Source organism: Rhinatrema bivittatum, chromosome 8 (genome assembly GCF_901001135.1).
Source record: "Rhinatrema bivittatum chromosome 8, aRhiBiv1.1, whole genome shotgun sequence".
In the NCBI taxonomy this organism is placed as follows: domain Eukaryota; kingdom Metazoa; phylum Chordata; class Amphibia; order Gymnophiona; family Rhinatrematidae; genus Rhinatrema; species Rhinatrema bivittatum.
In genome coordinates, this window is record NC_042622.1 from 254,721,104 (window position 1) to 254,732,560 (window position 11,457).

Here is an 11,457-nt window from a genome sequence, read left to right on the forward strand (position 1 = left end):
TGTGTGTGTGTGTGCGTGCGTGTGCGAGATGGCTTGCTTGATTAAAACCAGATCATCCATTTAAAATGAAAATTGCTTTTGTTACAATGATTATTCTATTTTAAACCCTAGCTGTTATCACGGCAATAAAGCACTGTCACTTCTTTCTGTCATGTTGTTCACAACCAAAAACGATTTGCATTTTTTGCAGACTTTCTTGTTTATTCCTGTAATTACAAAATGGGTTTTTTTTTTTATTCTCTCCATGCCCCAGTCACCTGGGCTGAAAAGATGACAGCCTTTAACTGCCAGGGCTGTCAATCCTGGGTCCGTCACTGGTGACTGCTGTTAATGCACCTTACCTCCGGATAAGAAAAGGGAAAGTGCGGGGACTTAAAGAGGTAAGCAGCTTGTTTGTACCTTGGTCATCATGGGTGCAGTGAAAAAATGTTCTATGCTTTTCCCAGGCCAATTGCAATTATTTTCTATTTGTTGACCCGCACCCCCCAACAATTTTGTTCTCTTCCTTCCTGTTTTCTTCATTCTGGGTTTATACAGATTGACTGATTTGAATTTATTTGGAAAACTGATAGTGTGCCGTCCTGATGAAGGGGGCTGCAGACCTTGAAAGCTAGTCCCAAATATATTAAACTAGCCCAATAAAAAGGCATCACCCAGAATCTAATTCTTGGCTTTTATTTATTCAGAAAAAAGCCAAAGATACCCCGCTGTGTTGAGCAGGCATCCAGTTTAAGGCAGGCTATGACTCTGAGAAGCATCTCCTGCATCATCATCATCATCATACTGGCTCTCAGCTGCCTCTGCTGACAGTGACAACATTAGCAGGGATGTGCAGTCATCTGACATGACATGGAAAAACCAATGACATTTGTTGTTTTGTGTAGTTTCCCATCTGAAACAAAAAAACAAACAAACAACGAAATAGTTTCATTAGCATGCGTTAAAATGCAGAAACGAAATGGGGGGAAAAAAACCCAAAAATAGCAAACAGAACAAGTTTTTCCCATGTACACCCTCTAACCTAGTAACATAGCAGATGATGGTTGATAAGGAGCAATCAGCTTACCCAATCTGCTCAGTTTGTCTTCCTTTCTGGTTTTCTACCACTTTGGGGAGTTGAAAATATAAAAATTCACAAATTGAAACTAACAACAGCTCACATGTCTTTTACTCAAGCTCTCAATCCAGTTTCTACCATCCGTAGAAGCATGTTTAAATTCTATCAAAGTACTGGCTTCGGCCACCTATGTTGGTAGCCTATTCCAGATCTGGTCATATTCCTCTTTGGTTCTTATGTAGTGGACACTACCTGTAGATCCTGGATGTTAAGTCCAGCTAGTTAGTGTAGGATGGTTTGGAGGGTAGGTTCCATTGAAATACAGCCCCCTCCCTCTGTGGGTTCTGGAATGGCCGTCCCCCTGGTGAGTCTTTATAGAAGTGCTCTGGCTAGAGCTCGGGAGGCAGGTTGGAATAGAGTTCAGAGGTAGATAGGAGCTTATCCTTTGTTGTTCTTACAGGCCCAGTCAGAGGAGCCAAGCAAGCCCTGTTTGGTGGCCCTGATTACAGTCAGGAGGGGTTTTTCCTTTCCAGTCCACTCACTGGTTGGTCTGGATTTTTCCCTTTGGGTACATGTTTTATGCAAAGTTATGCGGCTTAAAGCACCTGAATGCCTTATTTTATAAATCCTCACCGAATTATTTCAACATTTTTAACTGTAGGCAACCTTCAGGACATATTGCTATGATACACTTAATCCCCCTAATAAACACCTTATTGTTACCGAATACTATTGGCACCACCTATGTAATGTACGACCCATATTTTTACTGGTGCCCTATTGTAAACCGTTGTGATGGTGAATAACTTAATGACGGTATATAAAAACTCTTAAACAAATAAATAAATAAATAAATGTTTTAGACTTAACCTTTTAAGTGGTAGCAGCAGCCTTACTGGAGCCTGTACACTTCCTTGGGCTGTGCAGGTTAGTGAAGAGCTGCCCTCCATGAGGAAGGAGGTGCCAGTGATCTGCTGTAAGGATATTCTCCAGTGCTATCTTTAGTTGTTGGAAGATTTGGTTTTCAATATCCAGAAGTTCTGACTGCCCTTCCTTCCTGACAAAAGCACAAAGCGTCCGGTTTCAGGGGATCCCTCCCATCAGGGATCACAACAGAACAAAGAGAGAAAAGAAACTGCATCAGAAGCAAGGAAATTGGAAAATCAACTAGCTGTGAGAAAAGGCAAAGCCTAACATCACTGAAGACACCCATCGCAGGCTTCTAAACCCCTGGGGAGAGAGAGAGTTTACCATCACTCTGTGCAGAGACAGTAACTGCGTAATATTGGCCAGTTGGAAGGGGTGTTCTGTCCATTCAAACCACACCCTGCCCACCTACGGATTCTATTTCTCCAAGCCCTGGAAGGTAGAAGATCCCCTGGCTCTGGCATTAGATCTTCCTGCACAGATTGAGGAGGAGACTGTAAAGGAAAGATTCTGTTGTGCTGTGGACAGCGTGTTGTGCCATCTTTCACACAATTTCAACAGTAAAGATTTATTTTGGACTCTAACACAGTGACTCCATTGACTTTATTTGGCACCTCCAGCACACACTGGGATATACAAGTACACATGGGAGCCTCCCTTAGCACTCGGGGCCCTGAAAGGAAGAGACTGTGAAAAGCTAGCCTGGGAAGGTTTTAGCTCCGAAGAGTAATACAAATACTTTTATGGCCTCATCAGGTAGCAATCTGTACCCAGGGATGGGGGTTACACTTACAAGACCTATACTTACTGCAACATCCTGGGCACCCCCCAGGATGTTTGGAATAACTCAAACAAGACACCGAAATTATTGAGGCTAAAACATCCAGCCACCCCATGCTCATTGACACGGCTGCTTCATGCAGATTTACCTCGGCCTTCTTGGAAGCCTGATGCAGTCGCACTGCCACATTCTGCCCACTGGCTTGTATTCTCCCCCCGTTGGCCCCTCTGAAGTTTTATAAAGACTGATTAAAAGCTCAAGCCTCCCCCCTCATTCAGTCACGGATTTCAGCTGGCATCACTCGTAGGTACTGTCAAGGTCATGCTGCCTCCCCCCCCCCCCCCCCCCCCCCCACACACACACACACACTCCTGAAGCCCTTCCCTTCTGCCACTGCCCCTACCCTGCAGACTTTTGCTACAGTGGCATGATACTGTCCTCAGAATGCAGTAAACATGGGGACCAAATCTGTGCTGACAATACTAGTAGCAATGATTCACCTCCCACAAGTCCCCATGCTCACTCCCCATGCTCACTCCAATCTGAGGATAGCATTCCAGCAATTCCAGCAGCAGAAGGGGAGGTCCAGGGCAGGGAAGCAGGAAATGTGCCACCCCCCCCAAAATCCTGTCATCCTCATTTCTTCTATTCGTCAGCATCCACCTAAACTTACTGCTGTTCACTGTGTCTGTTCCAAGCATGTTGAAATTCTGTCACAGTTTTGGTTGTCGCTATCTCTGCCCATAGGCTATTTTACGTATCTACCATCCTCTTATTAAAGAAATATTTTCTCATGTTTTCTCTGAACCTTCTTCCTCACAAGTTCAAATCTTGACCCCTTGTTCTTCAATTGTCTTATCTATGGAAAATGTCACCTTCTCATACTTTATTGAAGCCTGTCAAATATTGGAATGTTTCTATTCTATCTCCCTCTTCCTTTATGGCCTGGGGTCTGGAGCTGGAGAGGAACCAGGGACAGTTGTAGTCTCCGGGGCAGCTGGAAGAGCAGTTGCAATCTCTGGGAGCGATCGGAGTTGGACTCTCCAGTGTGGGGTCTGAATCACTGAGGTGACCGGAGCTGGACTCTCCAAAGGGGAGTCCGGATGGAAAGGAATATGACGAGTGAGGTTATCAAATTTGCCGATGATACAAAATTATTTAGAGTAGTTAAATCACAAGCAGACTGTGATACATTACAGGAGGACCTTGCAAGACTTGAAGATTGGGCATCCAAATTACAGATGAAATTTAATGTGGACAAGTGCAAGGTGTTGCATATAGGGAAAGATAACCATTGCTGTAGTTACACGATGTTAGGTTCCATATTAGGAGCTACCACCCAGGAAAAAGATTTAGGCATCATAGTGGATAATACTTTAAAATCGTCGGTTCAGTGTGCTGCAGCAGTCAAAAAAGCAAATAGAATGTTAGGAATTATTAGGAAGGGAATGGTTAATAGAACGGAAAATGTCATAATGCCTCTATAATGCTCCATGGTGAGACCACACCTTGAATACTGTGTACAATTCTGGTCACCGCATCTCAAAAAAGAAATAGTTGCGATAGAGAAGGTACAGAGAAGGGCAACCAAAATGATAAAGGGGATGGAACAGCTCCCCTATGAGGAAAGGCTGAAGAGGTTAGGGCTGTTCAGCTTGGAGAAGAGACGACTGAGGGGGGATATAATAGAGGTCTTTAAGATCATGAGAGGTCTTGAATGAGTAGATGTGACTTGGTTATTTACACTTTCGAAAAATAGGAGGACTAGGGGGCATTCCATGAAGTTAGCAAGTAGCACATTTAAGACTAATTGGAGAAAATTCTTTTTCACTCAACGCACAATAAAGCTCTGGAATTTGTTGCCAGAGGATGTGGTTAGTGCAGTTAGTGTAGCTGGGTTCAAAAAAGGTTTGGATAAGTTCTTGGAGGATAAGTCCATTAATGGCTATTAATCAATTTTACTTAGAAACATAGAAACATAGAAATGACGGTAGAAGAAGACCAAACGGCCCATCCAGTCTGCCCAGCAAGTTTTGCACTTTTTTTTTTTCTCATTCTTATCTGTTACTCTTGGCTCTTAGTAACCTTTTGATTCTATTTCCCTTCCACCCCCACCATTAATGTAGAGAGCAGTGTTGGAACTGCCTCTAAGTGAAATATCTAGCTTAATTAGTTAGGGGTAGTAACTGCCGCAGTAAGCAAGCTATACCCATGCTTATTTGTTTACCCAGACTAATTAATTCAGACCTTGTTGGTTGTTGTCTGTATATAGATCTACTTTTCTTCATTTCCCCTGCCGTTGAAGCAGAGAGTTATGCTGGATATGCATAGCCACTGCTATTAATTGCATCAGTAGCATGGGATCTTCTTAGTGTTTGGGTAATTGCCAGGTTCTTGTGGCCTGGTTTTGGCCTCTGTTGGAAACAGGATGCTGGGCTTGATGGACCCTTGGTCTGACCCAGCATGGCAATTTCTTATGTTCTTACTTTGCTGCTGCATTTCACGCAGATTTTGTTCTTGCTTCTTCCCAAAGTCACAAGAAAAGAATCCACAATAATCCTTCCTTGAACTGTTGGTCTTTTTCGAAGGTAGAATATACAGTTCTAGGAATGACTGATTAGATGAGACAACTTTTTGCAAAAAAGATATAGTGTTAGGCCTGTAATCCTTGATATGCTTTCATATAGTCATTCATATTGTCAAAAAAAACCCCCCAAAACAACAAAAACAAGGGGCTCTCCTTCGGCCTAGTCTCAGGCTTGAGCAGGTCCAAACTGTCAAGGTTAGCAGGGCTCAGGTATCAGGGACCACCCCCAGACAAGAGGCATGTACTTAGAGAGGGAAGGCACAAGGTATAGTGATGGAGCCCAGGGCCTGGACAGGAGCCTTGAGAAAGGTGGTGGGGCAGGAGCACTGGAACTAAATTGCAGGTCAGGAAATACTGGAACTGGATTTCAAGACAGGAACACTGAAACAAGACAGCAAGGCAGGAACATGGTCAGGAATCAAAGGCCAGATGAACAGAGCATCCACAGGGCATGCCCAGATCTTTGCTGGACCAAACATTGTGGGCCTTCTAGGAGTTCCTTATATGTGGTTCTCAGTTTGGGGCACACCCATCACTGGTCCAATAGGAATGCCGCAGATGCATGGCCAGCGCTCTCTAGTATACAGGGGAAATACACCATAATTCCTGGGTAAGTCAGCAGCCTCTGCAGCTGAGCTGCAGTTTCCCCCCATGGCTGCAGGTTACCCCATTGGTCCTGATAAATTGACTGGCTACCTTGAGGTCATCGGTCATGATTACTCCTAGATTTCTTTCTTGTTTGACACTTTCCAGTTTTTCTCCTATATGTGGCTAATGGATGTCTGTGTCCCAAATGCATCGTTTTACCCCTTCTAGCACTAAAGTTCATTTTCTAAACCCTTGGTCATTCTTTCTGTTTCTTTCAAGTGCCCCTCCAGTATGACTACTCTGAAACAGAGTTTTGAATCATTACTGCTACTACTTAACACTTCTATAGTGCTACTCGATGCACGCAGCGCTGACAATGGTTAAAATTAGTTAATGAAGCTGAAGGTGGACAATCAGGCTTAAGATTTAAAAGCAGCCTCCATAAAGTGGGATTTAAATAAGGCGAGAGACCAGATCAGGAAGTCTATTCCAAGCACACGGCGCAGCCAGGTGGAAAGCACGGAGTCTGGAATTGGCAGTAGAGGGGAAGAAGCATAGATAGGCGTGACTTATCCGACGAGCGGAGTGCACGAGTTGGGTTGTAGAGAAGGATAAGAGAGGAAAGGAAGAGAGGAGCTGCAAACAAGCATATTTTCCCCTCAAGGGCCCCCAGCAATGTCACTAACAAAGATGATGAAAAAAAAAAAAAATCCTGTCCTAACACTGAGGCTTGGGTTAGCCCCACTAGTCACTTTGCTTTCACCAGAGTGGACTGCATTTACCACCATTCTCTCAATGAGCAACTGACTGAAATGTTTCTCCCGGCTCTGCTCCAATTCATTCCTATTGCTGCTGATACTAGAGCTGCTCCTTCCGCTGCCCTGGGAGTGTACTATCAATTTCTCCGGCATTTACAGGGGCAGAACGGTCTGAGCTTTCACAATACTGAGGACTGGATCAACCTGCCAAGGCTGATCTGGCTCGGGTGGCAGCGGCACCAAGCAAAGGAGTAAATGGGAGCCACTCAGAACTGACCACTCCCCAGATGATAATGCTAAGCTTGATCATTCTTACACACTGTTCTTTTTCTCTCTTCTTGGGTCCCCTCTCCCTCCCCTTGCGCTTTTACCTGGGAATGGCGTGATTCTCCGCCGTCTGCCACCTTCCAGCTGTTTCCGCCGGTAAGCGTGAACAACAGAATAAGGTGCATAAGCAGCCACTGAGGCTCCACACTTTGTAATCTGCCTTTTGCGAAAATTAAAAGCTAATTAAATCAGGCAGCACTGTCGCCCACTTATCGCCACTCCAAAGGGTTTTGAGTCTGGCTTCCAGTCAGAAAGAAACTTTCTCCAGACCACCGCTTGGGCCTGGTCTGAGAGCCTTGCAGACTGGAATTATGGGTAGTGATAATTCAGTGACATATAAACAACGGTAGAAAAATACCATACGGCCCACCTTGTCTGCCCATCCAGATCAACTGCTCAGCTCCACAATCCCATCACTCCCTCAGAGATCCTCTGTGCTTGTTCTATGCTTTCTTGAATCCTGATACTGTCTCTGTCTCCAGCACTTCCACTGGAAGGCAGTTCTATGCATCCACTACCCTCTCTGTAAAGAAATATCTCCTTTATTCCTGAATCTATCCCTTTCACAGATATCCCATGATCCCACATTCCAGACCCTCCTTTCTGATGAAAGAGACCTGCCTCCTGGGCATTGATACCTTGGAGGTATTTAAATGCCTCTATTATATCTCCCCTATCGCACCTTTCCTCTAAGGTATATATGTTTAGATCTTCAAGTCTCTACCCCATATGCCACTCAGAAACCAATCAGGTGTCCCTGATTTCAGGCACTAAAGATAAAAATTGATTCCTAATCCAAGCAGAGAAATTGTGAAATAACAAAACAGCCCTACCTCCAAGAATAAACTGAATCAAAAAGGATACTTCCAGTCATTAAAAGTGAATAATTGTTACACAGGTTGCCATACTGTATTTAAATTATTTATCTTCATGTATATATGCGTCTGTGTGTGTGGTGTGTGTATATATTCACGTGTGTACGTATCTAGGTGTGGTGTATATATATGAGGGGGAGTCAATAAAAAAGATGAATTTAAACATTGCATCAAAGAGTTTAAACTCGCCTTATTTATTGAATCTCCCCCACTCATATATAAATGGAAAGATGGTGCCTGAAAGTCCTCTCATTGCATTTATTGCTTATCTCTTTCCATAGAGCCATCTCTTTAGAACATGACTGTACACGAATCAGTTCTCCAGAGCCAGGGCTTTTCAGTTTATCAGCACAAAGCACTTGCGTTTAATCTGGAGCGCATGGGAGACTGGCGTGGAGTCGTTCAGGCAACGGATAGAAAAGGAGGGCTGCTGAGAGCAACAGCAAATACCAGCATTGCCTGCTAAAATTCATCTCTGAGCGCAAATGAGAAAAAAACCCAGCTTCTTGAGGTGCGGAGGCTGATATCTCGGATTCCGTGGCTGCAGGGAAGGAGGAGGGATGAGAGGATGTGTTAAGAATATGGTTTAGGGTGGGCGGGTGGGAGGTCATTTTTGGCAGGAGTTTTAACCCTCCTACTTTGGCAGTGGTCGTTTACCCGCATGTCCCCAATTGGGTTTGGTTGCAGGGCAGTAATCCTCTCCTTTCCAATACTGTACAAGTTTGCAGTCTCAGCCAGAAGACTATGAAGGGACTGTCCTCAGCTCAAGGGTTCAACCCTGTGCTTGGATCTTAGCTAGAAAGAGGCCGGAAGCAATCCTACTCAGGCTCCAGTTCTCTCCTTCCCTTGCCCTTATTAAAAGTGAGGGAAATTAATATCCCCAGAGTATTTCTAATTAAAGAATTTTCAGCCCAGTAGAAGTCAAATCCACTATTGTTGAAGATGCTTTGCAGTCCACTGGGCAATGAATCTTAATTCTGGAAGAAGAATCCAAACTTCAGGGGCATTTTATTTATATGTCAGGGAGGTGAATAAGAACATATAAGACCATAAGGCATGCCATACTGGGTCAGAGTGAGGGTCCATCACGTCCAGCATCCTGTTTCCGACAGTGGCCAATTCAAGTCACAAGTACCTGGCAAGTACCCAAACATTAGAGAGATCCATTGCTACTAATGTGGGCAACAAGCACTGGCTATTCCCTATTGATTAATAGCAATTTATGGTCTTCTCCTCCAGGAACTTATCCAAACATACTCTAAATCCAGTCACACCAGCTATCTTAATCACATCCTCTGACAATGAATTCCAGAGCGTAATTGTGTGTTGAGTGAAAAATAATTTTCTCCGATTTGTTTTAAATGTGCTATCTGTCAACTTCATGGAGTGCCCCTAGTCCTTGTCTTATCCGAAAGAGTAAATAACCATTCCACATTTACTAGTTCAAGTCCTCTCATTATTTTGTAGACCTCTAACATATCCCCCCTCCAAGCTGAACAGCCCTAACCTCTTTAGCCTCTCCTCATAGGGTGTTGCGTCCGTCGGTCTCAGACGGCTTCGACCTCTGTGCCTCACCTTTCTTCTTTCTCTCTCGTCAAGCCTTGGGAAAATGACTGCTGCCGCGTCTTCATGCCGCTCTCTCCGGTGTCCCCGGATCGGCAATGGCGACGGTGTTCGCCATGATTTTCCTGAGGGCGCGCACGCCACCCACGTCTATATCCACGTCATGGCGGGAACCTCGAGGGCATCCCCTCCGAGTGACGTCATCACATCCTGGTATTTAGCCTGCCCTTCGTTTGCTAACAAACTGAGTTAGCAAGGATTGGATTGGATTGCCTCCGGTCTAAGCTGCTCTGTCGCTTCTTAGCTGCCACAGGAAGCTCTCTCTGCCCTTCGGGGTACCTACTCCTTGGGGGCCCTTCTGCTCTATTTCAGGTACCTATCCTGGGATATTGGGTACTCGCTCCTCGAGGGCCTGCTCTCCCTAATCTGGTGCCTGCCACTGAACAACTTCTGCCTGCCAGGACCTTCAATAATACAGCTTTCTGCTTCAGTGAGTACTAACCCTTTCAGTCTGTCTCACCTACAGCTTCAGCGCTCTGTGCCTACATCCGGGACCTGTCCCTGCTACGCCGCACTGCCTATCACTTACTCGAGTGTGAGGCTGGTCTCCTCTGCTGAGGACTCCTGGACCACTTCTCTGGGTTACCTCCACTGCTGCCCGCTCCCCGGGCAGTACCATCAAGCTGTACAATAAACACAACTTCTCTGTGTCTGCGTGTATAGAGTCTAGCCTAGTATGGCGGTTCCTCACGGGGCTCCTCCCCGTGGGAGTGGCCATCACCGCAGTACCCAAGAATCCACTCCAACACCTCATAACCATAACATAGGGGAGCTGTTTCATGCCCCTTATCATTCTGGTTGCCCTTCTCAGTACTTTCTGCAGTTCAACTATATATTTTTGTGATGCAGCGACCATAATTGCACACAGTATTCAAGGTTTGTTCTAACCAGTGAGCAAGGTTTGTTCTAACCAGTGAGGCATTATGACATCCTCTGTTTTATTTTCCATTCCCCTCCTAATAATTCCTAACATTCTGTTGGCATTTTTGACCGCCATAGCACACTGAGCTGATGATTTCAATGCAATATCAACTATGATGCTCAGATCTTTTTTCGGGATGGTAACTCCTAAAATGTAACCTAACATCATGTAGCTATAGCATGGGTTATTTTTCTTATATGCATCACCTTGCACTTATCCACATTATATTTCATCTACCATATGGACACCCAATCTTTCAGTCTCGCAAGGTCCTCCTGCAGTTTATTACAATCCGCTTGTGATTTAACTACTCTGAATAATTGTAGCTATTTATTTATTTATTTAAAATCATTTCTTTATCGCCTAACAGAAAATATCTTCCTATGCGATTTACAACACAATTCAAAACATAAGATATAGAATTACAAAACAAATAGGTTCAAAATACATAATAACATCCTCAATATATCTGGGCAAATTTTTTTAATTCCTCTCTACCAGGACCTTCTATTTACTAAACAATTTCATTCATCCAGCAGGTTTTTAAAACTTTCCTGAAATTCAAAAGATCTACCTCTTCTCTCAGACTAACAAGTAAGTTGTTCCAGAGATTAGGAATTGTTCCAGTGAACGACTTTGCCTTTATCGAGCATGCTGGAACATTTTGACATCCAGCCTTTCTGGGACCTTAAACTTCTACTAGTTCTATGCCAACCAAGACGATTCTTCAGTTGTGAACCAATTCCTTTCAGGGTTTTAAAAGCCAAAGTCAAATTCTTAAACTTACACCTAGATCTCATCGGTAACCAATGTAATTCCAGTAGTAGCGGCTCTGCAGGGGTTTTTCTGGAACTTCCAGTTACTATGCAGTTTGATCACCTCACTCATCGTACCCCTTTCCAGATCATTTATAAATATACAAGCCGTTAAGCCCGTCACAACGGGCTACATTACATTTTTGTTTTCGGTCCATTTTCGAAAACAGCACCCTCCTTACACTTTTTCTCCCTCA

At 44.3% G+C, this 11,457-nt stretch overlaps 2 long non-coding RNA genes across 3 annotated transcripts; one reads left to right on the forward strand and one right to left on the reverse strand.

The window, feature by feature from the left end:
* Positions 1 to 659: 659 nt before the first annotated feature.
* Positions 660 to 7,305, reverse strand: LOC115098173. Of its 2 annotated transcripts, none has more exons than XR_003858439.1 (3): positions 7,070 to 7,305; positions 1,928 to 2,110; positions 660 to 892 (listed from the first exon to the last, which is right to left on the reverse strand). It is a non-coding gene; the product is annotated as an uncharacterized LOC115098173 (long non-coding RNA). The 2 variants fall into 2 exon arrangements; XR_003858438.1 differs by having other exon boundaries at positions 1,928 to 2,114.
* LOC115098174 lies at positions 7,036 to 10,871 on the forward strand. The gene is made up of 3 exons (XR_003858440.1): positions 7,036 to 7,121; positions 8,182 to 8,411; positions 10,816 to 10,871. It is a non-coding gene; the product is annotated as an uncharacterized LOC115098174 (long non-coding RNA).
* The last annotated feature ends 586 nt before the right edge of the window (positions 10,872 to 11,457 follow it).